Source organism: Artemia franciscana, chromosome 20, assembly GCF_032884065.1.
Source record: "Artemia franciscana chromosome 20, ASM3288406v1, whole genome shotgun sequence".
NCBI lineage: Eukaryota > Metazoa > Arthropoda > Branchiopoda > Anostraca > Artemiidae > Artemia > Artemia franciscana.
In genome coordinates, this window is record NC_088882.1 from 28,903,696 (window position 1) to 28,929,980 (window position 26,285).

Below are 26,285 nucleotides of genomic sequence, written 5' to 3' on the forward strand. Positions count from 1 at the left end.
TTTTCAGTCGCTTTACAGTCATTTTCGATCGAAATTCAGTTTTAAACGTTAAAAGTAGTGCAAAAAGGTAACAACACCGTGATTGAGCTCATATATGAGCCTTAGCTATTCCTTAGAAACTTGACCCAAAAATGATCATAAGAAAGTGGAAAAGGAGCCTAAGTGCTGTCCAGCACTTTCATCATAACTATCTCTGCAGCAGAAACGACGGGCAAAAATGTTGTATCCATTTTTCGTTTGAACTAGTAAATTTTATCCAACTGGACAAAAATTGTACCAACAAATTCCCGCACGGGCAGCTTCAAACTTCGTTTTTTTCACATTCCATGAATATACTGAATGTATATTCAGTTCGAAAACAGTCAATTTTTTCAAGTAAGTTTTTTTCGAAGTTTAAAACGTGCGGATACGCAATTTTTGCTACCGCAGGGCGAATTGCATCAACTATTTCAAGCACCTAGAAACAAACCCTTAAAGGTGGCGTTGAAGACAAGAACTTGGTGGAAACACATGCTGTCTGAGTATATTAAAAATAAATATTATATAAATCAAATATACCTATTGCAGACAAAGCCTTCTTCAATTTTTTATCCTTGAGTTTTGGCGAATTATTTTCTTCATCTTCTTCACTCTCTGATTCAGTTGTGGACTTCCTCTTCTTTTTCTTCCTTATTTTCTTTTCCTTCTTCTTTTTCTTTTTTGTCCTTTTTATTTCTTGATTTTTTCTTCACTTCATTTTCTTTATCAGACGCATCGCTATTACTTGTTGTCTCCTTTTTCTTTTCTGATGACGTTAAAGCTAAGAGAAAAAAAAAATCAAGTCATGGTTCATGATATTTATTATGGTTCAGGATATGGTTCAGGAACCATGATTATGGTTCAGAATTTCAGGTTCAAGGATTTTTTTTTAATGAAGTCTTAGTGAGAATTTTATAACTCCAATCATCATTTTGGTCATGAAATATGCCGGAAAAACTTTACATTCTATCTGAAAAGGTTACGTTGTTTACTCACTTTAAATATGGATCTATTGATAAACTTGAATTTTTTTTATCCAGAAATATTGCAAACAAAAGCAAAGGTGTACCGCATATACCACATTTACATTTGCTTTCAATAACTCTAGTAGTAAATCATTCTTAGCTTAACCATCTGGACTCTACAAACAAAATTGTGAAGAATGGATTAGGAACTTTTTTTATTGTATAAAAAATAGTTTCCTGAGCAGTGAGGGGGGGGGATACTTCACAAACATTACTTCCAAGTCCTTGTTCAAAACACAGCCAAATCAATCATTTTGATCATCTCATCAACTCACTTAAAACTGCACTTCCTCAAAGCTTATGTTTGCAACCAATGTGTTTAAATTCTTCAGGTAGTAGGAAATTCCAGATACTTCAGTTTTTTCAGTAGCTAATTTCCAATTAAAGAAATTATCAATATAAAAAATATATAAAAAACGAAGCGTGGCTAGAAATTTAATCAATTTGGCGCAAATACAGAAGGGACTTATAGTTTTTAATAAAGCGTAGTTTGTGGTGTCTTCTCTATTGATAAGATTTAAGGTAATGTACAGGCATGACCTTGATACCTTTAATGCAATGTTTATTTTCTCTTCTATGTCCCACGTCTTTGGTAGGTAATTTAGTAAGTTATGTGTCCTGCTTTTAAGTAGGTTATTTTCCTAAAGTCCAGCAGTTTTAATACAAGGCGACAATTTTGATATCATTCGAAAGCCAGAATTCACCTCTACTCATCTATTAAATTCAAGTGCTGCTTCCAAGATTTTTGATCGGGGGGAGGGTGCAAAAAAATCTTACAAAACGCATCAAAAATTTGGTTATATAAATTGTTTTTACCTTTTCAAAACTCCGATAAAACGTTTTTGGAGGGTAAGGAGGGATTCAAACCTGGTAAACCCCCTAGGTATGGCCTTGCCTTAATTATATTTTTTTTCAATTTGCAATGGGTTTACTGCATCTATTTACATAATTGGATTTTTTTAACCTTGTTTCGCCTTTTTTTATGGACTGTAAAATGTGTTGACGATGGGTGGATAACAGGACAAAATAGGAAAATATTCCTGTCAATACAAATTGATCACACAATCAAGTTAGGTCACACTTTAAGAAAAAGTCCAAGTACTGTCATAAATCTGGCTCAGCAAATGGATATACCTTGAACTATTGACTTCAAAGGTATAAGTAGCGTGTGGTATGAGCCTAAGTTACAGCAGTAGGCTTGTTGCAAAACATATTTCGCAGGGGAACAGGCGCAGAACTACACGACAGATATGCAAAAGAATAGCAGCTATGATTTAAAATATTGAGATTTCAATATCTAGGTTTAATTGGACAAAATTTATTTTTAGGTTACTCATTAGTAGTTTATCAATCGGTTCACTACAACCTAAAATTTTTAAAATAGTCAATTTTCTTAAAAAAAAAATCTCTTATTGATTACAAATGAATTGGGGGTAGGTTAGTATGCAGAAAAAATACACAAAAATTGTATAGTTTGAAAAGAATAAAAAAATCGTGCTCATTTCTCGATGTTTAAGGTTAAGCCCCATCGAAAATAGGAAAATAGAATTTCCCCCTATTTTCTAAAATGAGGCAAATTTTCTCAGGCTCGTAACTTTTGATGCATACGACTAATCTTGATGAAACTTATATATTTAAAATCAGCATTAACATGCAATTCTTTTGATGTAACTATTGGTATCAAAATTACATTTTTTTTTAGTTTCGGTTACTATTGAGCTGGGTCGCTCCTTACTACAGATCGTTACCACGATCTGTCTGAAACTGATCATTTAAAACTCAAATTCCCTGAAAAACTAACACAGAAGAACATACCTTTCCTAAAAATCATTCAATGTCGAAAGTCAGGGAGACCCTAAAAGACTTTGGAATCCTCATTTTTAAGCAAGCTATGTCAAGGTCAAGTTAAAATAAGTTTCTTTCAAGCTCAAAAAAGACCCCTCTAAAACCAACTGTACTTGAATATAAATCTACAGCTTACTTTTAAAATGATTTTTCTCTTAATTGGTACAACGACTTCTACCAAGTTGAACTTCCTCCGTCAATCTTGCTTGACGTTCCTCTTCAATCCGTTCCTCATCTCTGGTTGCACCAATATCTTTTCCCACATCTGTGCCACTTGATCTAAGGGATATTGTATCTCAATCTGGTGAACTTCGTCTTGAAGTTAATTCAATTCTTCTGAAAAGAGAACGACTTCAAGATCGATGAACATAGCGCAGAGGATTCTTGCTTTATCGACTTGGCAACTTAAGTGATGGGCTATAATCTGGACCGATGCTACGTAGTTGTTTGATAGAGGTCAAACGGCAAGGACTGCCACTGTATGGAGATTGTCTACTTGAACGTGGACTTGAATATCGTGCAGGAGAAAAACGTCTTATTTGACGATGGGGAGACCTAGACCTAATAATTCAACTTCACTAAATTTGTAACGCTTATTCAGATTAAAATAAAAAACAACTGCTAATTTATTCTTTAAAGTACTAAAGACACAAAAATGAAACATCCTTTGTCTCCTGGGGCTATCTTAAGTCTATTTGTAATTTAAAATGGTTGTTTTTTAAGATATTTCTTTTATCTGTAAAAAAAAAACAATTAGGACAGTACCACATTTTTGTCTATATTGCTGCGTTTAGTAGTAAAAAATGTACAAGCAAAACTAATTAGTGAAGATTGACATGTGTTTTTCTTGTATACAAATTCAAACATTAATAATCGATTGATTTCCATAGAAAACTAATCCTTCAAAAGAAAGTTAACACCTTGTTTGATGCTATTTTACTAATTTTTCTTGTTTGATGCTATTTTACTAATTTTTCGCCCACAGATTATTTTTTTTTTTGCAACCAAATTTGCAACGCTGCATGTAGAAGTTCTTTTTATTTAAAATGAATTACTGATTTTTTAAGATACAAGTATTCACTTGACCGTTTCAAGCAATTAAATTTCATTTTCTTGGTCTTTTGTATACCAAATACAATCTATTAAACTACACTGTAATAGGCAACGATTCATTAACGGACAAAACGCTTCAGCAGCCATCTATAATCAATATTTAGTAATCTATACGTAACAATTTAGTAATTGGCAAGTATCCCCTTTTAAGGATATAAGCATCCTGGTATGGTAAAAAAAAACAGAAGCTTTAACGCACTTTGTAGCCACAACAAAAAAATACTATCTGATGTATTTAAAGCATTTAAGAATTCCAAACCTAGATTCAGGCTTCAGAATAAAGAACATAAAGTAATAGGGTTCCATGGTATTTGAATACCCTTGACAAGAAAATAAAATGAGTTCTTTGTGTGAAATTCTATTACCCCATTTGCAGTGAAAAAAAAAAGAAAAAAAAAGAGAGGATATCAGGGCTACCCATGCAAAAAAGCGATTTTTCTTGCTGTTAAAGCCAGGGCGTTGCACGTTTCCTGAAAAGGGTTTTGGAGAATGAAGATGTTAGACTTTACAATTTGACCCAACACAACTTTCCGGGCCTTTCATTTTATTTTTCAAAAGTTCTATAAATTGATTTTAAGAGTAATATTTTACTTTTAATAATGATCGAGATAAAAGTAACCATCCCTTAACCAGCAACAAATTACAATTGTTTCTCAAAAGCCAGCTATTATTTCAAAACGTGTTTTTTTTTTACTTTTGGTTACTATGGGCTTGGGTTCGCTCTTTACTAGGCTGAAGCTGCTGCTGCAACTATAAATAGTACAAGAAAATACAGCACTGGACACTAAAATCCCCCAGCACCGCTGATCTCTGTTTCATGGTCCTTCAGCCAGGAAGTACAATAGGGGGGGGGGGGGGTCGGGGTCAACCATCCTCTGCTTTCACACACATTTATTGCTTACCTTCCCAAGAGTTCTACGATTTATAACTTGCTCGACTCTAGCTGAGCTTGCTGAGTCACGCCAATGATACTCGTTCTAAACCAAGTAGCTAGCGACATCAAGACCGGAGCCCCTATCCTCACGGGCAAAGGATTTCAAGAGGTAGCTGCAACCATAATCCACAAAATTGTGATTTAATCGATTAATTTCTTTATTTACCAATAGTAACAAAGTAAGCAAAGAGACTAATACTACTACTAATAACTCACTGCAACACCAAGCCGCTTGAGGCCAACACAGCTACGCACGCTCCTCCTCCAACCTAATCTATTCAAAGCCTCCCTCTTTACACCCTCCCAGGAAGTTCCCATTTCCTTTAAATCCTTATTTATGACATCCTCCCAACCCAGACAAGGACGACCTGCTTTCCGTGTAGCCCCAGACGGTTGGCCAAAAAGGACAATCTTCGGTAATCTGTCATCCTTCATCCGTAGAACGTGGCCTAGCCATCTCAACCTTTCTTTCATTATAGCCCCAGAAAGCGGGATTGAACCACACTTTTCGTACAACCTACTGTTTGAAATACGGTCAGTCAGCCGGGTACCCAGAACAATCCGTAGGCAATTTCTCTGGAAAACATCTAGTAAATTTTCATCTGCTTTTCGGAGTGTCCATGCTTCAGAGCCATATTTGACCACTGTCATCACTGTAGCTTCCAATATTCTAATCTTGGTTTGTAGGCTTATCTTTCTATTCTTCCAAACTTTTTTTAACTGTGAAAAAACACCCTGAGCTTTAGCTATTCTACTTTTAACATCTTCACTGCTCCCACCATCTTTACTAATAATACTACCAAGGTAACTGAAGCTCCCAACCTGATCAATCTTTTCGTTACCTAAGGTCACCTGTTCATCTTCACTTATTCCTAACCTTAGTGACTTAGTCTTCTTAACATTAACTTTCAAGCCTATTTTAGCACCCTGAACTCGTAAAACCTCTAAAAATTCATTCATTTTGCTCACACTTTCATCTAATATGCTTAAATCATCAGCATAATCTAAGTCCAGGAGCGTTCTTCCTCCCCATTTGATTCCATGGTCTCCAATTGCCTTTCCTGTGCTCCTTAAGACGAAGTCCATCAAAATGATCCATATAAAGGGGGATAGAACACAACCCTGCTTAACTCCTGATTTAATACAAAACCAGTTGCTAATCTCATTTCCTACCTTAACCGCAGCAGTATTATTCTCGTACATAGCGCAAATCACTTTAATGTATTTTTCTGGTATACCATATAACGATAAGACCTTTGTTAACGCTGTTCTATCAACAGAATCGAAAGCTTGCTCATAATCGATAAAACTAAGGATCAAAGGTGTTTGACAACGAAGGGACTTCTCAATTATTAACCTAAGAGTGAAAACATGGTCGACACATCCTCTACCTTTTCTAAAACCGCATTGTTCTTCCCTTAAAACTTTGTCTACAGCATGTCTCAGTCTAAAAAGTATCATATTACTCAGTAATTTGCTACCTACAGAGACCAGACTAATGCCTCGATAATTCCGACATTCACTCTTATCACCTTTCTTATACAGTGGTTTAATTAAGGTTTTCCTAAAATCATTGGGTACTTCCCCTTTTTCAAAAATCATGTTCATAATCTTCAGTAGCTTATTCCTAACCTCAGAGCCACCATATTTAAGGAACTCATTAATCATACTATCAGCACCTGGGGCCTTATTATTTTTTAATCCTTCTAGTACTGTCGCTAATTCTTCCTCACTAAACAAATCTTCCTTCACATCCAAGGTATCACAAACTTTTTCATTTTCATCTATATCTTTTCCTGCAACTGCATCTCGGTTTAGCACATTCTCAAAATGTTCCACCCATCTTTCTTTAACTTTTTCCTTATCACTAATTGTGGCCCCATTTCTATCTTTAACTGGGACTAGTCCGGATCGGCTACTCCCTTTCAATTTATTAACATGCCAGTATAATATTTTACTATTATGCCGTCTAGCCGCATCTTCCAGATCCTCAGCAATTTTATCCATCGCCTCCATTTCACATCTCCTTAGTTCATATTTTAATGCTTTCTCCACTTTCTTTACATTCCTTTTGTTTTCATACGACCTATCGCTCAGATAATTCTTATACAAACCCCTTCTACTCTCTATTAAACCTAAAGCTTTTTCACTAATATTCCTAGTTGCTGTCTTAGCACTCTTCCCTAGGACACCATCAGCAACTTCACAAATTGTTTTTCTGAAATTATTCCATCCATCTTCCACATTGTCAAATTTTAAACCCTCAAGTTTAGTACTCAACTGTTCCTGGAATTTTTTTTTCAAATTTTCATCCTGAAGTCTACCAACATCATAACTTTCCGGGAGGGAGTTACTCTTCCGAAATTTCAGCTTTAAATTAACCTTAGACACTACTAGATGGTGATCTTTACTTTTAACATCAATAACGGCACTCCTATACACCCTAGTATCTTGTATTGATCCTGCTAGTCTTCTGTTTACAATAACATAATCAATAAGGTTTGCTGTCTTACCATCACGTGAATACCATGTCAACTTATGGGCCATTTTGTGACCAAACACCGTATTGGTTATAACTAGGTTGTTATACCTACAAAATTGCAAAAGCCTATAGCCATTACTGTTTTCTTTTCCTACACCAAAATTACCTAGGCTAGGATACCATCTATCCCTATTTCTACCAACCTGGGCATTAAAATCTCCTAGCAAAAACACCATATTTCTACCTGGTACCCTGTCTATTTGCTCCTGTAACTGTAAGTAAAATTCATCTGAGTCACTAGTATCTCCATCAGTTGGTTCAATGGGGGCATATACTACTATAACTGATACCCTAAACTTTTTAGTCATAAAATGAGCAATTAGTATTCTATTATTAATACCTTCCCAGCCTAAACAAGACTTAGCAGCTTCCTTATTCATCATGAGCCCTACTCCCTGTCTATGTACCCCATCCTTCCTGCCTGAGTAAACAAATTCTATGTCACCTAATTTCATGCTTCCTATCCCTGGGATATGAGTTTCTGAAACTCCTAATAAATCCAGTTCAAACCGTCTGAATTCGTCAGTCAAAATGTCGATGCGATAGTCATTTTTTAACGTCGTAACATTCCAAGTTCCAATTTTCATGTTCTTTAAATCTTTGAAATTATTTTGGCCTCAAGAAAAGCAATGATCCCGGATACCAGTGCAGGACGGGGACCAACATATCTTCTCAAGTCTACACCGAAGCGCTTAAGCCGGCTTAGAACCGGACAGCAAGAAGTCCCTGGGACCTCCAGTAAGTTGGAGGCTTTGTGCAATCCTGGGCCCATCTTGGTCACAACATGGTTTTCAGCACTTGGCGATGCTCTTCTATCAACAAGAGTCGAAATCCTGCACAGACAGTCCCAAGCCTATTACCTCCGACTCATTATATATTCATGCCTACAAATATTATGCTACTACGGGGAGGCAGCCCATAGTAGATAAATCAGCTAGGAAGAGGTTTTTCAGCCCGAAAACGCCCATCAAAACAAACCAAGCCCAGAAAATTATCCAATAATCAGAATCCCGTACGAGTGCTGTGTTGTTTACTAGGCTATAATTTCCTCGAGGGGCGCCACTCCTCAAGTGGGAAAAATTGACCGCAAGTTTCCCAGTCTTGCAGGTACCCCGAAAGGGTCGAGGCAGCCCTTTACAGAGGCCGTTGTCCATAAATCTGGATCTTACGCCCTGCCGCAGTTGTCCTCCTATAGAGGATCCTCTCACGATGGTGTTCTGCTTCACCATGCAATTTAACCCATTGCTGGGAGAAGGTTTGTAACTCATCTGACGCGTGAACACGGCATTTGGCCCTGCTGAGTGTACATTTGAGGGGCCTTCTTCCTCCTCCACCTGAAATTATGACCCCCAGGGGAGGGTTTCCCAGTTTCTATACCAGTTATATATCCCTATCTACATACCTTTGTTGGTCATAAGTATTTCATCATCACACATAAAATTGAGAAAGACATTATAGTTTCAGGAAATCTATAATTCAAGCTAGAATATAAATAGCCCTTAAAATAGATATATCTTATTTTACAAAAATAAATCTACATGGATAAATATATGCTGAATATGAATATGTCCCTAATACTCGCCTAAACATCCCTAGCCAGTCGGATAAAAAGGAATTAAAGCCCAGAGAAACCAGAGAAGAAAGGTTTTTTTTTTTCAAACTTAGGAAATGTAGGTTTATTTTCAGATCCCTGCAACCCCACAAACTGGAAATGAACAAAGCTGTGAAGCTGAAAACAGTTTTGTTGTAGGCTACTTAGTTTAAGCATAAGATCTGTTTTGTCAGTCGTATCAAAATGACGTATCTGCATAATTTTAAATATTCACACGAGCAAAAAAAAAAAAAAAAAAAAAAAAAAAAAAAAAAAAATCAATCCTGAAAAGACGCCATTATTACTAGCAGCACGTTGCTTGTTGTCAACCGGCAGATTTTTTTCTAGGAATATTGCCAGAAGCTTCCAATAATCAGTGGAGTTTTTCCTGTATTGTCTAAGAGGTGATTGGACATCATACTGATCCACAGACCTCATAAACATAAGAAGAAGAAGAAGAAGACACAATCTAATGATAGAGCGGATAGTCACCGAAATCAACAAATTTATTCGTTAAGAATCTGCTCCTGAGTTTATTAAGAATAAAACCCTTAGAGATCACCATTTTCTATTGATATTGCGTTCCGGACGATTCTTCCTTGCTACGCCCTTCTAAGGAGATAGCAGGATATTCTATCCACCTTCATCAAACTCAGTAGATAACATCGGGAAGAAGGACAAATTAGTGTCAGTATCTTAACCAGTTTAGCAATTCACTCGTAATTTTTTCTACGGCAGGTGCCATTATTAAAATGTCCTTGTATTGGGACTGTAGAAGATATTCCAATTTAGTTTAAGATTTAAGTTGTTTGGTATTTGTGTCTTGCTCCTCCCCTTACAAGTATGTCAGTAATCGTAGACTTAAATGGCAATATGGAGAGGAGCTGTGAAGCTTAAGAGCACGAAATTTATTTTGTAACAAACGATCCTAGATGAGAAAAAACATAAAAGCCATTTAAAGATAAAATCCATTTTGGGATAAAAACAATATAAAAAAATCAATAAAACCCATTTAAGCGTCAGGACATTGTCGGCATATGAGTGGGGGAGGGGGCCCGTGCCTTCACATGGATTTTCTTTCAAATATCTTATTTTGGGATGCTTTCATTAAAAATACCAAATTATAGATTTTTTATTGAAAACAACGAAAACAAAACTATAATTTTGGCCCCCAAAATACATACAAAAAAAAGAAAAAGAATTCACCATCCCGAACTCTCATGAATTGGCACCACTGTCTAGTTTTGGAAGCCGTTTGGAGAGGTAAGTTTAAGGCATTTCAGGATTCGTAATGTTTGTCAAAAATTCAGGTTAAGTAAGTATACTTACCATTTTACCATCAAAAATTTCAAGAATTCAGGTTTTCTAAAGCATTAACTCGTTCAAAGCCGTTCCACGATTCACCTTTCATAATAAGTTGTGAGGACACTTACGAGGACAACTAACTAGAATCGGCTAAACCAGGTACGTCAAACTTCGTGATATATTGCTATAACACCTTGAGTTGACAATTGACCTTGAGGCGATAGTCCAGTGCATAATTGATCAGAGCTGTTTCTTGAGTATTAAGTTCCAGACGTTCACACGGGAGCTTGAAGGCGAGACGCAAGCCGACGTATGTGTCTTTTCACCTCAGGAAATCGTGAAAAAATAAGGAGAGAGGGCTCCTCCGATGAAGGTGAGTGGATATACTGGTAGAAGTCAATCTCTGGTATCAATTCAAATAATTTACTTAAAGGCAGCAGTTACTTTTTGGGAATGCAAGAGCTTGTCCATCTAGATATAGTTCTAGGGCATGGGGACTAAGAGTTCTTGACCGTCTAAAGTCCTCAACCGTTACGGAGTTACGGAGGCGTTGAGGAGAAAACAACCTCTTTCATATACGGAACAATTTCTGTTCGTTTTAAGTTTTAATGTCGCTCTTTACTTGCAGTTAAAAAAAAACAGATTTTTTTTTAATTTAATCCACAGAAAGAGAGGAAATATTATAAACCTTCAGCATTTATATAGCTCCTTTACCCCAAAAATATTCCTCCAAATGGAGGGGGAAAGGGACAAACTATCTTATTCCTATTAATTTGAAAGAACTTTCACGGAAATTATGGCATATAAATTTTTTTTGAGGCTATAAGAACCCCCTTCCAAGAATGATCCAATGACCTTTCATTGTTCGCTGTTCTGCAGCCATTTTTGTTTTAAAATTGTTAGTATTAGTGTCCAAACAGTTTATAACAGCCGTTATTTACGTCTGGGCTACATCTTTAGGGGTACTCTGAGCACACCACAGCGTGGTAAAAACACGAACGTGTCCGTGAACTTACTTTCTTCTCGAGAAAAATCAAAAATTTCCAATTTTTGGAGACTAAGTTCTTTCCATTTTTAATTTTCTTTGACTTAACTTAATTTACTTCTTCTTAACTAAGTTTAAATTTAATAAGTTTCGCGTACTTTGAATTAGCATAAAAATCAGATTCATTTGAAGAATACATTGTTATCAAAACGTGCGGTACGAACCGATTTGCAAACTCCTTCGCGCCCTCTTTCGTTAGTGCATTTAACAGGACACTACATTTTTTGTTTTCATGATGATCATAGAAGCCAAGGGGTCACTCACTTTCTACCACCTGGTGCACGGTTGGAGTACCACATTTGCCATACAATTTCACCTTTGCGTGACATAGTCCATCTAATGCTTGGCACAGTTCCCTCACACTAGGCAAACGTCACTTGGTGTATATGATTTCTGTTTTTATTATGCTAATTTTTATTGCTACGACAGCCATTTAAATAAACAAAAGGAAATTGTGATGCTGAGTTGACTCAAGGCGTTCGAACTGGTAGCAAAACATCTATTAAACAAAAAATAGTCAAAAAAGAAAAGAAACTTGTAGATCAAACAGTATCACTTCTGCCAAGGGTTTAGTCCCTTCGCTGATAATAAGGAGTTTAGAAACAATATCCAGGCGGGGCACTAGCTCCAGGACGACACATTCCACGAAATAAATTCCTAGTGGGTGTAAAATCCTTCACTTGAAAAAATACATTTTATATTAGTAATTATCTAGCCCCATTTACAATGAACTTGTTAATTCTGATCGCTTGTATATCAATCAACAAAATCATATTTTGCAACCTAATAAAACCTCTAATAATATCTTATGTGGGAAGCGATTGGCTTTCAAAAATGCTTTACGTAAATTGAACGATTGTACTGCCATTCAGTTTTTTTTTATCTTTTTTACCCGAAATAAACACGTTGTCCATCACTTGGCTCTTCAGCAACTTGTTGTGTATTCAGCCTTGCCATACTCGCGTGAACAGACGTATATCCAACTGAACGTATAAGCAAAAGACTTGTATCAAACTGACCAGAAAACTGAAAAGACGTATATCCAATTTTCGTTCGTTCAGAAGGGCGGATGTTTCTCAAGTTTCTAGTGAAAGACACGTAAAGACCAAATGGGCAGCTTCCAAAATTCGGATATATTTGAAAAGCCGCAAAATGACTTCTGAAGTATCAAAAACCCCAAATTAAGTTTAAAAGCCTTTACTACAGGCTTATTTGCTCTCCAGTGAAGTGAAGTTTCTAGAATTTTGAACCCCGTTTTTCTCGAAACTGTGGTTTCTGATATACGTCTCTTTCTCAAAAAACTGCAAAAATATATAGCTCAAATTGAAAAAACTCAATGCATTCTGTCACCTGATATGCCTTTGTGGCTATGAAACCAGTTTTCACAGACCGTGCACTCAGGAAACTTATTGGTATAATATGGTCTTCTCATGGTAAAGGTGTCTTCGGTCTTCTAGGTATAATATGTATAAGTACCGTTTTGATTGAATTTTTTACTTTAATTTTGTCATAGGGAGAGTAGGCTTTGTTTTTGAGTATTTGTTTTACTTTTTATCGTTCTTTGCTGCTTAGGTCCTAAGCTTGAGACGTGTGTAAAAAGAGGATCGGGCCCACCCCTCTTAAGATATCCTAATTATTTTAATTCCCGAACAATTCTTATTCAATATACCCCAAAAATCTCTGTTACCAACACCCTTCCCCCACAAAAAATCTTTTCTATGAGCCTACCGAACTGCAGAATGTTCAGCCGATTTAAAAATTTCGAAGTTTTTTCCTATGAGCATTTAACCCGTTATATAACCTATGATATAGATATGATTTTTAGCCAATTTTTGAATTTTGAGGTAAGGGGTACCCTCTGAGCAAAGCACTCGAGAAGTGAAGTTTGTTAATGCCAATGAAATATAACAAATTATGATGAAAATATATTACTTTTTTTTAGCAAAATTGTGAAAGCTACAACAAAGAATTATGAAAGGCGGCCGCCTGGAGCGCGTTATATTAAATATATAACCTAAACTAACCTAACAAAATACTAACTAAATATTTATTTAAAATGTGGCTACTATGTATTTTCCCAGAGACCCGAAGCTAATTGTCTGGTATTAACACCGTGAAAAGCGGGTAATGTCCCCAATTCACAATCCAAATTCTCGAGTGATTCTCGTATAATACTTAAGCACTGAAATGCCCCCCCCGCCTAATGCGACAATCAGGAGGAAGCCATGATTGCTGAAGTTGACATACCTAGTTAATAGGTTTCATCAACAACAGCATGCTATGTTGCAGAATATCCACTTTTATTTGCAGTATACATATTTTTCTGTTTGAGTAAAGGAGGAGGGGGTTCGACTTCCATTCTGTTATCGAGAATAACCCTATATTATTTACTAATTTTATTAGACATGCTGTAACTAAGGGAAAAAATTCTTTTCAAATGCCGACGACCACAGTATCAAGGCCAAGGCAGCTCTGATATCCAGAAAAACACAAATACAAATATAAAATGACTCATTGACAAAGCTTCTCATTGTATTCTGGAATGAAATTTGACATCTTCTTTTTTATATATATTAATTTAAGAAGAATTCCAGAACTACTTGGGAATTTGTATCCTGAAAGAAGTTAGAATCTAAGGGAACTTTGGGACGAAGAATTAAGGAATGTCAAGAATGCACAAATATATATATAAGCATTGGGTGTGAAAATTTTAAATCTGACCACAGAATAAAAATCTTAGGGTTCTGTTAAAAAGAATCATAAAAGGTGAAATAACTAAAAAATTAAAAAATTCAGAAAGTGTCAAAATTTATCCAACTCAGACACCGAATTCTATTGGGTTAGAGGACGGCATAACGGGGGGCTGCAACTTCGAACAAAACATGAAACATAAGAGCATTATAAACACTTTGTAGGAAACTATTTGAAGCTAGTTTAATTTTGAGATATAAGGAGGGAAGCAGGCGAAGAATTAAAATCCCCCAACAAAACACTATTCCTACGCACAGCTGAAAAATATTAGTTTGGCTCTCTTTAAGCACGTGAAATGATGAGACACGTCCTCTTCTTTTGGGTAAAAGTATACCTGCATGCAAGGCAAAAAGTCGCGAAATTTAGACAACAAAAAAGTACTTTTCAGAATCTATTGGGGCATAATTTTTTTTTTTTAATGAAAACACTAAAAAATGTATACTTCAAAATCTAAGGAGAGGGGACTCCCCTATCAAAGTTGGCACCCCAAGAGGAGTAAAGTCCTGGAAGTGAGTTTAGAAAATTTTTACCGTAAGAGCTTAATAATAGTGGCATAAAGGTATCCTAACTTTGCGTTTTGATGCGGGTTTCGCTCAGGGAAAATCCCGACTTTATGAATTTTGAGCGTCACTGCAGATTTGAACTCGTTACAGCTCTTCCAAATGGTGAACGAGGAAGCAAAGAGTCAAACATTAACTAAGTGACACAGCTCCAGTTAAAATTCCAACAGAACCCTAATAAAAGCTTAATTTGCCAGTAAACGCAAATTTAATGGGAAACTAAAAATAATATGTCCTTTTATATCACCTGAGAATCCAAGCATTGGTATACGACCTCCATAATTTTGAATTTTAGAAAAGTAATCCGGGTAAGGTAAGGGTTGTCCCCTTTCTACCATTTGGCGTGCATCTCTGATTCTACCAGGCGTAGTACAGTTCTTCCAGTCATACATAACGACAGCAACATATTCGGCTATGTGCTTCGCTTTGTAGTGCTTATTGTCATTTGCCTTACCATGAGTTTTATATTTATTTTGTTACCTTAAATTACCTTAAATCGCACTGGCCGGCGAATAAGGTTGGGTGAACATCCTGTAGATTCGCCGGTTGAGTGATGGAGGTGGAAGTGCGTTGTCTAGTTCCGTTGAGTAGATCCACTGGCCTCCCAGTGTAGTTTCCACTCCATCGCTACCCAGTCTCGGTCAATTGCTTTTTTGAAGTTGTCAACAGTTTTGGACTGAACTGTTTCTTCACTAAGGGAATTCCACAGTGGAACAGCACGAGTTGAGAAGAAGTTGGAACGTTCTCTCCGTGAGCTTCTTTGTTGCTGGAGCTTCTTGGTGTGGCCCCGGGTGTGGCTAGAGAGCGACTTATTAAAAAGCCCTGGTGTGACACCATTCTCCAGCAGCTTGTGGGTCAGGATTGCATCTCCGCGTTTCCTCCTGTACGTCAGGGTTGGGAGCTTGAGTTTCTTGAGGCGTTCAGGGTACGAGAGGTTCTTACATTTGGTTGGTAGTTTTGTAGCCCTCCGCTGAACGCTCTCAAGGATCTTCTTGTCCACGACATAGTGGGGAACGGCAAGAGAGACTCCGTACTCAAGTTGCGGTCTGACCAGTCCTGTATATAGCTTCCTGATTGTCCTGGGAGATCTACTGGTGATATTACGTCTGATGAGACCAAGGGACCTGTTGCCTTTTGCAGCTAGGTATTTGCTGTGACTATGGAATTTCATTTTGTCATCAACAATGACCCCAAGGTCTCTTTCTTCGGTGACAGTTTCCAAAGTTATGAGCTTCCCAGTACGATCTGTCATTGTATATGTCATTCCTGGGTTCTTAGGGCCAAGATGTAGGACTTTGCACTTTTCAGCATTAAACTCGAGGGACCAGGAAGAGGACCAGTTGTTGAGGGTGTGCAGATCTGCCTGCAGAGCTGCGCACTGTTGGTTGTTTGCGACTGGGCCAAACAATTTCGAGTCGTCTGCAAACAGTTTAAGGTCATTTTGCACTGACTGGGCTGAGTCATTGATGAACATGTTGAAGAGGGTAGGTCCCAGTTTAGTTCCTTGCGGAACTCCGCTGAGCACTGGAGTTGGGTTTGACATGATTTGATTCCCCTCCTCATCATACATCATCACCCTCTGTATTCTATCCTTGAGAAACTGGATAATCCATTCCCTTACATCTTGGTGGAGTTGATAGAACTCTAGTTTCCTTTCCAGGTACGAGTGTACTACCTTCTCGAAAGCTTTGGCTTGGTCCAGCAAGAGTACGTCAACTGGAAGGCCTTCCTCAATCATCTTGGTGATTATGTCATATGATTGAATTAGGTTTGTCTCCACAGAGCGACCCCTCCTGAAACCATGTTGTCCATCGTATAACAGGCTGTTAGTTTCCAGATGTGCAACGATTGCATCATTTAAGACGCCTTCCATGACTTTTGATGGGACAGAAGTCAGGCTGATGGGTCTGTAATTCTGTGGTTTATCTTTCTGTCCTTTTTTGAAAACTGGCATGACATTTGCTGTTTTCCAGTCAGAGGGAATAGTTTTGGAAGCTATTGACATCTGGAATATTCTTGTCAGGGGTTCCGCTATTTCAGCTGCGGTCTCCTTCAGCAACCTAGGATGGATGCCATCGGGTCCCTTTGCCTTGGATGGGTCCAAAGTTTTTAGGCGCTTGTAAGTATCACAAGCTGTGAACTGGATCGGTGGCATAGGGTGTTTGATGTGGGTGGTTGGCATATCCGGTGGGGGGCATCCAGGGTCTTTAGAGAAATTTGACGAGAAGCATTGATTGAGGGTATCTGCCATTACCAATGGGTCGGTTATTTTGGTTCCATCGCTGGAGGTAAAATGATGGATCGACCTGCGGCTTGGGTTGTTTGAAGTGACATATCTCCAAAACTTTTTTGGATTGGTTTTTGCCTCTAGTGCTATCGACTCCTCATATCTTATGGTTGGTTTTCTGGTCGCATTTCTCAGTTTGTTCCTGGCCTTTTTGTACTGCTCTAGATGGGCTGCATTCTCACAATTTTTATACTTTTTCCAAGCTTTCTTTTTCTTATTAATGACTTTTTTTAGCTGTGGTGACATATACGGAAGGGTTCTGGGACGTTCTGAGAAGTAAGTTTTCGTATGCTTCAACTCAAGACTCAGTAGTATGTCCTTGAAAAGCTCCCAGGATGCTTCAGTGTCTTGTTGCAAGGAGTTTTCCCATTCAATCTCTTGTAGGTCCTGGCGTATTTTCTTGTAATCAACAAACGTTCGTTTGATTTTGTTGGTTGGTATCCGATTCAAGATTATTGCACTCAGGATACAAAGATGGTCGCTTGCTCCAAGGGGGGGTAAGTTTGCTGTTGACATAATTTTTTCGGGGTTGTTTGACAGAACGAGATCAAGGAGAGATGGAGTTTGATGATCTCTATGTCTGGTAGGGAACTCAACTGTCTGGACCAGCAGGTTATCAGCAAAGGCTTCAAGAGTTGGATTGGTATAGTTGTTTTGAAGAGTAAAGCCTAAACCATCGACCCACCTGGTGTCCGGCATGTTAAAGTCTCCTGCGATGATGACATTTTTGGGGTTACATATTGTCATTTCATTTATAATATTTGCCACATACTGAAATGATTCTTCGGAGTTGGGGGAGGAAGGGCTACGGTAAATCACGCCAATTCTAAACTTTTCAGACCCTACTGTCAATTCAACCAGGATAGACTCTACCCAAAAATAATTGGCACTTGTGAAAAGGTCAATGTTATTTACCTTCAAGGCTGACTTGATGTATATGGCAACTCCTCTCCTCACATTGGGTCTGTCCAGATTCGAAATGACTGTGTATCCTGGTATCTGAATATGGCTATCCTCCAGTCTATTTTGAGAGTTTTTTGGGCAAATTTCACTTAAGCACACAACGTCTATATCTTCGTGAGCCAGCAACACTTTTAGCTCATTCAGCTTGTTTGGCAAGGAGTCAATGTTTGTTGACAACACTTTCATCACTTGTTTCTGTCTGCTTCTTCTTCTTCCTGAGCCCGCTGGAACTAGCACGTCATCGTTGGATGACGGACTTTCGTCTGCTTCGCTAGATGCTGCGTCAGTTGAATAAGAATCTGGCGAGTTGTATTCCGATTCAACAGAAAGAACGCAGCTAGTGTCAGATTTGGCAGTTTCAAAACTGCATTCCGATGAATGTTCTTGAGCTGATATGGAACTACTATATAATACACTGTTAAATGACACTAAACTACTATTTACATGTCTTTCGTCTGGCTGTGCATCTAGTGCTCCATCGCCCCCAATGCTGGGGGTGGAGCTCGCTGACCGTTTTTTGAAACGACTTTGCCGTTCCGTACTCCGAGGTCAGTCTCACCGTTTGCAATCCGTCTTTTAAGTTCCTCTGTAGCGCTCTTACGTTTAGCTCTGTCCTCTCGGGACTCATCACTGTGGAACTGTATGTCTGCTTTCAGCTCGACGGATTTTTTCAAGATCTTTACCTTGGTGGCAATATCTGTAACACTAAAAAGAATCGGGGGAGGGCGGTCTGGGACTTGCTGGGTGGGTGGGTTGTTTGCACCGAGTCTTTTCAGGTTCAGAATTTTGACGCCGGGGAGACTATAATCTGAGGCTAGGTGCTGGATCACAAAGTTTGTATCATCGTCTGTAGGTGAGACACCGTAAGCGATGAGGTTCAGTTTCCTGCGTTGTCTGTCCCTATCCTGCCTCATCACTTTTAGGACTTGGTCCTCTAGGTCAGTACCAACTCTTCCCTCCGCGACTAGTTTAGAAATTCTGCTATCGACATCAGCAACAGAACACTTAGATGCCATGTCTCTTTCAATGTTGGAGATCCGATCACTGAGTGGGTTTACTGCCTCGCTTATTTCTTTTGTGATACTGTCCTTAAATAAGTCGAACGAATCATCAAACTTTTTTGTGATTCGATCTTCAAACTCGGAAAGGAGGGTTTTTACTTGGTTACCAATGTTACTTTGATTGGACGACTGCGGTGCCCTGAGTTTGCACACTGGGCATACCCACTGGCAACCAATTCTCCTTGTCATCTTTGTGAAAAGATTGTACTCAGCTAGGGGCATCTCCAAACACTTTATACATAGCCAATTTTCACAAGAATCACATTCAAGGGCAGATGAGTTAGGGTCTAATGCTACCGCGCACGCTGAGCATTTGTCTTGGCCTTTAATCGGACTGTCTTTCTTCCGCTTAGATGACTGCGATGCCATCTGTGGTTCTTTCTCGAAAAGTCTGTAATTAGTTCGTACTCGTAGGTGGCAGCACTTTTATTCACAACCGCGGTTCTGGAAGTCTAACACTGGTCCATATTACACAGGAAAAGTTCTTTTTTCTGGTTCTACAGTTTTGGTTTAGTATATTTGCCAATTTTGTTCTTTGGTTAGTGTTCTATGTCCGCCACAATTCACTATTATTCACAGAGCAAAAATCAGCTGGTGTTGCCATATTGCATCACCATCATGCTATTGGATGCTAGCAAATGATTGAAGTTTATAGAAATGTTGTTTGAATTGATCCACAAACGTAGAAAACACGGTGGCCGGCGTTTACTCCCTCCCCGGACACCCCCCCCATAAAAAAACTTTCCAAATATGAGAATTTTATTTAAGTTCTGTTTTTATCTAATTTCCATAAGGGTTAGAAATTTTGGTGTTTTTATATCCTAAGCCACTCGTTCAAGTTTACGCTGTGTGTAAAACTCGAGAACAAACCAGTTTTTCGTTAGTTTCTTCGATACTTTAGAAACACGTTCGGGCTATAGATTTGCGGAGTAGGAGGGGGGAGTATAGCAGATCTGCATGCAAAATGTGTTAGGTACAAATGTACGATTATTCTGCATAGTATGAAGTAACAATTGTTTTCTGAATTCAAACTGTCCAAATACTTTGACCCCCCCACCCTTATGTGCCAATGAATATTCCACTTTTTCCTCGAGGATTGGAGGGGGGTAAACGTCAAGAACCATTAGAAAGCCAGCAAAGCAGAATGACATTACACTTGGACAAAACTGGTGAGCATATTGGGCCATCAAACCCCAAACTCCAAGCGGCCATCAGCAAACCCAGTAGCCAGCAGATTCCGTAAAATACATCAAGAACGAGTCAGTAGAAAAGATTCTGGGAAATCAAAAGATGATCAAGAAATTTTACGATGGGTTGGTTTTTGGTTAAACGATGATTGAACTCGTGAGAAATTGTTCACTGAAGGTGGAAAGCTAACAGTGATGCAAGCTATCTAAATCTGCAGAGCAGTGGAAACAGTACATGGATCCCTAGGACACGAGAGCTCATTATTACATAATGAGTCTATAGGCTTGGAATGCTCAGAGAACCTCAAATGCCTTGCGAAAGGGAAGAGATAGAGCAAGTATGGTAAAATCAACCATTTCGTTAAAGTTTACATAAGGAGAGCTGGTGACCAGGAGTCGGATAGCGAAGGAGGTATAAACAATTTTTGTGATGTGACCATCCTCTTAAATATCAATTTCTTTAAGCCATTTACAACTCCAATTGTGCAGCCCTTTGTGACAAATAAAAAAAAAGGGACGATAACAGACTCTTGAATGCAACTACTACTACTACTACTAACAACTAAAAGCTACGCACAGTCCTCCTCCATCCTAATCTATTCAAAGCATCCCTCTTTACACCTTCCCACTAAGTTCACTTGACCGTCTTTCTTACCGTCACTTGACTACCATGTCAACAAATGGGCTGTTTTATGACCTAACACCGTATTGGTTATAACTAGATTGTTATACCTACAAAATTGCAAAAGTCTGTAGCCATTACTGTTTTCTTTTCCTACGCCAAATTTACCTAGGCTAAGATACCATCCTCCCTATTTTCTACCAGCCTGGGCGTTAAAATCTCCTAGAAAAAGTATCATATTTCTACTTGGGATCTTGTCTATTAGCTCCTGTAACTGTAAGTAAAATTCATCTGAGTCCCTAGTTTCTCCGTCAGTCAGTTCAAGGGGGGGGTATATACTACTATAACACACACCCCGAACTTTTTAGTCATAAAATGAGCAATTGAGTATTCTATTATTGGTATTCTAATTAGTATTCTATAAATGAGTATTCTATTATTAATACCATTCCAGTGTGACGAGTGCTGTGATGTTTACTAGGCTATAATTTCCTCAAGAGGCGCCAATCCTCAAGGGGTGCCACTCCTCAAGGGAGAATAGAGTTATTGCAAGGTTCCCAGTCTTGCAGTTACCCCGAAAGAGTCGAGGCAGCACTTTGCAGAGGCCGTTGTACATAGATCTAAATCTTACGCCCTGCCGCAGTTGTCCTCCTAAAGAAGATCCTCCCAGGATGGTGTTTTGTGTCACCATGCAATTAAACCCACTACAGGAAAAATGTTTGTAACTCAAGGGACGCGTGGACACGCCACTGGGCCCTGTTAAGCATACATTTGAGGAGCCTTCTTCCTCCTCCATCTGTATTTATGCCCCCAGGCGAAGGTAACCCAACTTCTATTATGGACCCCAAAGAAAAGATTTCCCCTTGGTCTGTGCTTCTTATTGAGGTACTCTACATATCTGTAGGGCGTTACCCTATCGCCACCTAGGGATAAGGTGAGAGGCACCGCCTGGGAGAGGTACCCATAAGAGCAGTAGACTCATAAAGCTTTCCATTAGCACACCCAAAGACTCTTGAATACCCATGTTACTAAGTTGTTGTGGTACTGATTGACAATCTCACCAAAACATAATACACAACGCTGAAGTTAAATTTAAATTTTACAGCTTTATGATAGCAGCAGGTCGTATTTCAACAATTTCTCTAAAGATACACAACTTAGCTTCTAATTAGATCAACTTGCATGTAGTGGTTTCCTTCTACAGAAAGAAACACTATAAAATCCTGAAAAATATTTTTGAAAATTGTGAATTACTAACATTAATCCTGGAAGTGCCTCATTGTACTTTCTCCCATCTCCAACTAATGTGCGAATATATAGCCCAAATTCTCTATGCATTTCCTCGTAGCTTGATATTGTCGACGATGTTCTTCAAGCGAATTTAACGGCAAACAAGAGTCGTTGACAGCATTAAGGAACAGGAAAATCCATGAAGAATATTCAATATGGGCACATACATTTGCACGTTATGAGCGAATAAGGTTATATAGGGGAATAGAGAAGGAATAGGGGGAAAATATAAGCATTGTACTGTTAGTATAAGCATTTAATATTTGTATTATAGGGTTTCTTACGGTATTTTTTGGAAAACTATTGTATTTCTGTAAAAGGAGAGCAATCACTGCACTAGTACGAATAAGGTATAACAAGGGTAAAAAACAAGGTAAAGAATGTAGCATTGGACATTCCAGTCCCTACCGACGGTACTGATCTCCGTTTCTTGGCCCTTCAGCCAGGGAGTGCAATGGAGTCAACCATCCTGTGCTTTCGTACATCTTTCCAGTTTACCTTCCCCAGATTTATCCCATTCAGAGCTGGATGAACTCTGGTTGAGCTTTCAGAGTCACGACACTGGCCCCAGTCTCAAACAAAATGATTGGGTACAATGGGATTCGAACCCTCGCCCTCTCGGACACAGGATCCTAAATCCAACGCACCAATCCACTTGGCTATAAGGTATAATACAAAAAAAATTCCAAAATGAGCAAAAAAAAGAAGCAGGTTTAAACGTATTATTAAGAAAGAATACATGTCTTTATTTTCATTTTGTTTATTAATGGAAAAGCAGTGTGGTGTAAGGAAAGAAGTGTAAATCAAAAAGCAGAACCAGTGATTGTTCCTAGGTTTATCCCCTCCCCCCCATAAAATTGTCTGGTAGAAAATTTCCCGAAATGCAACATTGAGCAGTCAAAGAGAAAGTATGAGAAACAAAAATAATGAAGAAGAGAAAGAATTCTAAAAAGTTCTACCCGTATTCCAAAATATAGGCAGGATATGTGGTGTAGAAAGTCTGATAGAAGGAAATTTTTACATTTTATTTTGTCTTAATTCTTTTTTCATGTTTTTTGTTTAGTTAGTATTTTTGACTATTCATCCTCAGCCTCTCCCCCATCTATATAGCCCGAAGCTATAAAAAACGAACATAAAACAAAAATAATAGCATTAGATTCCTTATTTTATGCTTCTTCTCAACATAACAGTTATTACCCTGATTACGCACCACACCCCCTGAAAGACATATATAGCCCTAATAATGTATTTGTATGTTGCTCTTCCTATTGATTAAACTGTTTCAAACAGTTCGTGGCAACAAACTGTAATTTAGGAGCGACCCGGCTCAATAGTAACCAATACTCTAGAAAACAGGATTTTGATACCAATAGATTTACAAAAATAATGGGGTGCTTATGTTAATTTTAAATATATAGGCTTGATAAAGTTTAGTCTACCCATCAAAAATTATGAGCCTGAGAAAATTTACGCTTAAGTCTTTACGATTTGAATTCTGTCCCTATTCTTAAAGAATGACCCCTGACACGCTATAGTCGTTTAATAAGAACAATAAAAAGTTTTTTAAACTAATAAAAAACTTAAGCGTAAAGAGCGAGGTGTTTTAGATTAACTTCCCTCATATATGTAATAATTTCTGTTCGTTTTACGTTTTAGGCTAATGTTGCTCCTTACTTTCAGTTGATTTTTTTTTTTATTTAACTATAAAACAAATTACTGTGTCGACTAAACGTCCAGGTTATCTTGAGTTATTGTCCGGAATGTTTGATTGAAAAAAAATACGGTTAAACTTCGTTAAATAGAGAGGTATAAACCTAGAATTGGGGCTGTTGAGAAGGAAAGATGTTAAGAAAAAACTGTAACTTCATAATTTGCAGAATAATTGTACTTGCCAAATTTTGGCTACAATTATACTATAATTTAACCCCCCCCCCAAGATGTGTAAATATATTGTCCAAATTATATACTTCCCATGTGATTTTCAGTTTCTTGATTTCGTCGCCGTTAATTCAATTTACAGGAAGCCAACAAGGGTTAAAACAAGATTGACACAAGACAAAATACATGAGAAAGGCTATATATTTGCAAATTAGGGGGATTAATGGTGAAGTACTGCGGGATTGCAGTCAAAATGTGGTAATTACAATTTTCATTCATATTATGAAGCTAGAAATGTTTTCATAACATGTTTCCTTCTCAACAACCCCAGTTTTAGGCTTCTACTAAAGGAAACATGATAATCTGAAAATGGAAATATGCTCCGTATCAGAAAATGAAAACTTCATAGTTTTTTATGTTAGTTTTTTTTTTACATAGCCTAGGGCTATATGGGAACATTAGGGGGGGAGTTAGTAAATCGTCAAAACACCAAAACTCTATATAGCTATATAGCTATGCATAGGCTATAAATGCGTTTTTGCACCCACTCCCCTCCCAGAAAAATCCTGGATGTGCCCTTGGCTATTAGCAAATAAACTAAAACTTAGTTCAGAAAAGGACTTAAACTAAACCGTTCCCACTTTTGTACCGATCTTTTCACAGTGAGAATCAGTGCACCCCCCCCCCGGTACATATGTATTATAGCGACCTCACTCATGAAGTTTGATCTTAACTGTTAGCGTAGAACCGGTGTGTCTATCTGCCTTCGGAGACAATTAGCTTAAAACAGTGAGATAAACTACTAGATTATACAGGCACATTTTAATTTAACATTTAAAATATACAGTTGAAAATTTGGTTAGGTATTTAATACAGGCTAGCGCATTCTGGACGGACTGCTTTCCATAACTCTTTATTACAGTTTCCATAATTTTGTTAGGTTATTGAAGTATTAAATTTTCATTATATTTAGGTATATTTTATTGGGTGTTAAATTCATATCATTATATATCATTCATATTAGGCATATTTCATATTCATCCTTAATATTTCCTAACTTCACTTCTTGAGTGGGGTCGCTTTAATACACAAGTATCCCCCCCTAGATATAGGCATGCCATATCGTATATAACCCTGACTAGGCCTACATTAAAGAAAAATCTTCCTGGGAGACTATATTTCTCAAAACATTAACACTACTGTTACAATACATCAAAAGTGTAGCCTACTTGCGTATTATAACAAACACAATCGGGAAGATTCCTAAATATAAGATCTGTGAAAACCGGTTTCATAGCGGCAAAGACAAATGATAAGTGACAGAACGCACTGAATTTGTATAATTTAAGATATTTATTTGCCCATTAAGATAGGGGGGGTTAGGTTACTTTACCCCTAAGTGCAAATTATGCTAATTAAACTAAACTACTATATTTTCATCATGTTTGTTATATTTCATCATGATCAATCTAACTTAAATTCTTGAGTGTGTTTGGTATAATACATAAGTACCAAAAATATACAATTCAATTACCCATCAGTCATGTATATCCAAATTCCAATCAATCCAAATTTAATGTTAAAAAAAAATATTAAGCACCACAAAAATTCATCTCCTGTCTTCACTCAACAAAACCATTATGAATACTAAAAATTGTCACCCCACATGGGTGAGCGATTCTTCCGTACTTGCCGCTTTAAATCTTCACGCATGCTCATAAGAGAGCGATCTCGGAGGGATATAATTTGAGGTGACGAATAGACTCATAGAAAGAGAATTATCCTCCCCCTCCCCGCACATGTCTTCTATAATGTTCACATTTATCGTAACTAATTTTAGTGATTATCTAATCGTATTGATCGTGAGACTTTTCAAGAACATTGATTGGATGCGTTAATGCTTGGGATAAAGTCTGGTGAGGAAGTACCTTGTAGCATGGGTGCGTTTCAAAAGAGAAACATCACATATACATGGGAGGAGCCTCAGGGCTCAAACTCCCCCCCTCCACCCTAATAATTTACGGGAAGTAGCCAAAAATATTTCATTATTGTCTCCCCCCCCCCTCAAAAAAATTTATGCTTACGTTTCTATAAGATGAGGGGTGGATCAAGTTTTCATTTTTACTGACTAACTGATGCGTTATAAGGTTTGAACAAGAAACAAATACTTGTCGACTTAAATGACAGCAGACCCCAACCATATATGTGTCATCTATAATATTCGTTTCGACTGCTTAACTAATTATAGTATCTAAGTTTGCATCCAGG

The 26,285-nt window shown here is 37.8% G+C and overlaps 1 protein-coding gene and 1 long non-coding RNA gene across 2 annotated transcripts in view; both read right to left on the reverse strand.

The window, feature by feature from the left end:
- The window catches only part of LOC136040342 (xylosyltransferase 2-like), a 189,241-nt gene that overhangs the window by 148,501 nt on the left and 14,455 nt on the right, over positions 1-26,285 (reverse strand). The gene's annotated exons all lie outside the window — the stretch shown is intronic.
- LOC136040340 (uncharacterized) lies at positions 605-25,663 on the reverse strand. The gene is made up of 3 exons (XR_010620689.1): positions 25,552-25,663; positions 3,025-3,224; positions 605-799 (listed from the first exon to the last, which is right to left on the reverse strand). It is a non-coding gene; the product is annotated as an uncharacterized LOC136040340 (long non-coding RNA).